Source organism: Nicotiana attenuata, chromosome 1, assembly GCF_001879085.1.
Source record: "Nicotiana attenuata strain UT chromosome 1, NIATTr2, whole genome shotgun sequence".
NCBI lineage: Eukaryota > Viridiplantae > Streptophyta > Magnoliopsida > Solanales > Solanaceae > Nicotiana > Nicotiana attenuata.
The window spans coordinates 109966329-109970841 of NC_031989.1; positions in this window are offsets into that span (position 1 = coordinate 109966329).

The following is a 4513-nucleotide window of genomic DNA, read 5'->3' on the forward strand; positions in this document are numbered from 1 at the left end:
AAAAGCTATTGCATCGGTTTTAACTACCTATTGAAACGATTTATAGAAAATCTGGAACGGTTACAGGACCTATTAGAACGGTTTACATTGTCAATTGGAACATAATTTGTATCCTATTGCAACGGTTCTAGTAGGCTATTGCAACAATTCAGTTGAAACAAAAATATCACCCCTGTTGTAAATAAATATTCACATATATAAAAAATTGTAATACACTTAAATTTAAATAAATCACAAAATGAAACAATTAATAATCCAAATTGTCCAAAGCTAATATATTTATAAAGCAAAATGTTCTATCCCAAGTGCATAAGTTTACTACATTTCAAGAGAGTATTAAGTTTCAAAATAATATTGATAACGAAAGATTCCGTGAATGTTCATCTATAGCAATTCAAAATTCTAAATCTTCACTCCCTTCATCTTTCATTTCTTGATCTACTCCACCTACAAAAGAGGATAACTTAATAAAGTCATTACCCTTCAAGAGAATCCGGTCTAAGAATGCTCATAGTACAAAATTCCAAGTAAAAAGAAAAGGACATGACATTCAAAAGAAGTCAGTCAAGCTAGGCCATGAATCAATAACTAATATTCAGAGTGTTCGAAGACTAAAACAATTCTATGAATATATGTTCACTCCGCAACAACAATACAAGCGCGCCGAACTTTATTGGGGAGCCAAACTTAGTGAGTAAGACATCACATAAATTTGTTACAGCCTATTATTGCAATGGACTCATTTGGCTATCATATCAGTGTCCATAAAACTATGGATGCCTCAAAGAGATAAAAGAAGAAGAAAATCAAACTTAAGTTCATCAATCAAAAATGTATTACACCAAACACAATAGGAAACATCATGATAAGTGCGCCTATAATATAGTCTTTGAAGTTAATACACAGATAATATGGGACATTATCCTAAGGACTTAACATTTTATAAATATAAGGTTGTCCATGTATCATGTAGCTCTAGTGATGCCAAAATTGGAAATTTGAGACTCAAGGTGGCATATCGTAGATAACTGCAGCAATAACTAGCTTCAATATCAAACTGGTTAAGGATATTATATGAATCCTCAATATTATATTAGCATCTTGTAATTTATTGTTCCATAGCACCCTTTTGTGCGTTCAACTTTTCCTGCATTCTTTGTTGCATCCTCTCTTCTATTTCCTCCATTTTCTACTGCATCCTCTCATCAGTAGCGTCTAAAGAGGATCCAAGATTCCCTATTATCCCTTTTAAGATAGTCTTGGTAACCCCTCGTCCATACAATCTCACGCGACCTGGATGTTCAGGTCCCATGACTGATTCAAAAGCGTCAACTGAATGACTGTCATCTTCCTTGAGTTGATTGTATTCTCTCCATTTCAGCCTACCAATCAAATGTAAAAGAAAAAATTTTAATAGATAAAATTGAATCAATATTTAAGAACAAATAAATAATCACTACAAAATTTAAATTAGAAATTTCGTACAATTTTACTAGTTGTATCACCATATGAGCCTTTGTATACTCGGCCAGATTTTCTTTTTCTTGTAGCCACAAAAATGTCCTTACTTGATAGAGTATCCTAAGTATCAGATATTTCCTTCTTTTTTGCCTAGTTACATGAAAACGGGTATAAGAATCTTTTCATGTATTGTTATCAAGTTCATATTTAAAAGAGAGAGAGAGAGAGAGAGAGAGAGAGAGAGAGAGAGAGAGAGAGAGAGAGAGAGAGAGAGAGAGAAACATCAAAACTCGCAAATTAGAGCAAAACTTGTTTTGACAGCAGTGTGCGGATATCTCAACTTATTTCAATTCTCGGTATTGATTTTTTTCTGCAAAAAACAAGTCAACCAAATAGCAACCAATAGTTGTGAGCACGTGATTTTTGCCCGACCAAAATACTCCTACAAAATCAAAATAGATTTTTCTAGTTTATAGAATTGTTAGGAATATCTTGGTAATTGTTGGTTGCATTTAGCTGCATATTATTTAAAATCATGAAAAATACAAAAATACATCATACATTGCATTTTTAGGAAGATATTTGCATTTTAGGTTTAAGTTGTTAATTAATTGCGTGAATAGACAAAAAGAAAAAAAAATATAGATTATTCCACATTTTAACTTTAGTTTTAATTACAAATTAGTAATTTCTTTTCTATTAGTCCCTAGCTAATTAATTATTTTAATATTAGAAATAGACAATTATTTAATTCTACATATTAGATTTTGGTCTTAAAACTCGAATTGGGCTTTGGAAATTGCTGAGCCCAAAGCTTTTTTGCCCCAAATCCACCCAGCCCAATTCCCCTACCCGGTCCAGCCCTCCCCCACTAAATAAAACGGTGTCGTTTAGCAACCGTGAATCCCAGCGTTGATCACCATTGATCTAACGGTTGGGAAATCAACACTCCATCCCCATATATATGTCCTAACCCTACCCCCAAACCCTAGAGATCCCCCCCCTCCCATTTCCCCCATCTCTCTTCAGCTCTAACCTAGCCGCCTTTATTTCCTCTCTGTCTCAACACACAAACCCTAGCCGCCGCCCACCGAAAATCGTCTCACAGCGGCGGACGGTCTCCAAACCCGCCCAAATTCGTACCCTATAACCTCCACACTCCCTTAACCCCAAATCCTTTACCGATTTCCCCAAATAATCACACAAACTCCCCGAATTCCAGATCTGAGATTCAAGAAAGTCTAGCTTCTTGATTTCTATGGTGATGTTTGTTCGTTTTGGTCTAAAGTTCATACAAATCGATTGCTCTTGACAAGAGCAATCATTTTGAATTAGCTTTAACACATTTCGGATTGTATCCGGAGTCCAGCCAGCCTCGTGGGAGCCTCTTTGGTCCGATTTCCTTCCGATTTTGGTATAGCCTTACTGTTGCTGATTTTCTTTTCTTCTCTTACTGTTTGCTTATTTATTTAGCGTCCTTGGAGTATTTCTGTGCTTGGTTGCGTTAGTTAGCATAGTTAAGTTAATGGCTAATTGCATGTTCATTAGTTAATTACAATCTGTTTTAGGTTGAATTAAAATAGTTTAACAAGTTGGGCTTTAATTTTCATACCTCTTAGGTTTATTGCTATTTAACTGGATTTAATTGTTAGTTGATTGGGTGTTAATTAGATTCAGATGTTCAAATGATTCAGTTGATTGGGTGTTAATTGCTATTTAACTGGATTTAATTTTACTCTGATATTTGTTTCTGGGTTGGCTAATGAAGGCCCGATCAGTCAAGGCCCGAGTCGTTACTGGATTTGGGCCTGTCTTGGGCCATTTGGCCATGACATTTGGCCCCAACCCAAGAAGAAGGTTCTAGAGAATGCACCAATTGTCCAGAATTGTGTAGAAAATATGTGAAAAATATCTGGAATGGACAGATGTCCATAGACAGTTATGAAAGATGCCTTTTCTCGCTGAAATCTAGGGGTTGGCTGGAGGGAATGATTCTTTCATTCTTTAGGCACGTGACAGATTGAGGACCTATTTAAAAGGATCTTTTATCTTTCACAAGGACAGATTTCAGACCCTAAAAAAGACCTCTGAAAAATCCAGCTCTAGGATTCCATCAGTTTTTCTTTATCTTTCTGTTTTTTCACAAAAAGTTTGAAAGAGTTTTTCCTCTGGATTTCTGGGTTTGTAAGTTGAAATATGGATTGATACCGAGGCTGTGTGTTGGTTGATACTGTTGTTTCTCTGATGCTGGCTCTACTGTTTCTTGCTATTTTCTGCTGACTTCAGAGATTCCTTTTCTTATTTTGTTTACCTGCTGTATCCAGGTACTTTCTTGAACCATAAATGGCACACGGAATGTGAGCATGCTTGTATGGAGATGTACTGATGTTGATATTGATAGAGTTGTTTCATGTTAAACCTTAGCCTTCATGTTCTTTAAGTTATTTAGCTCTTTTCTTTGTTTTTGTTTCCTCTTCAGCTCTTACTTAAAAAATGATAAGCCTGTTTGTCTTAGTTAGTAGTTAGTTGTTTGTTCACTATCAGGTGCTTAGTAGTTCATTTCTATGTATTGGATTTTCTTGGGAGCTTAGTTGAAGACAAATGTATAAATAACACGTCCTTGTGAGTTTGTCATACATTTAATTATTTTCACTTAGGCAGATTTGGGGACTGCCTAATCGATCCCACATGATAATTGAGTCTTTGTTGCATTGATCTGGTGAGGTTAGTGATGCGAAGTAAATATTTATATTGAGCTATGTCGTGCCTGTTTAGAGTCAGAATTTTATAATGTTAAAGACTGAATTAGGTGTTGATGCCATTTGCCATAATCGTTTTTTTAGATCAATTAGCGCACTGTTAGTTCTGTTGTACTCTGAATTCATGTTCATTGTTTTGAGTTAACGCCATTATTTGTGGGAGTTAAGGAGTCTACGTTAGCCATGAATCAGCGACTTTGGTTTAGTCTTTAATTGTTTGAATGAGCCTATCACACCCAGAATAATGAAGGTTTGCTACTTAAAAGGCTTTAATTATGTTATTTGAGAAGACA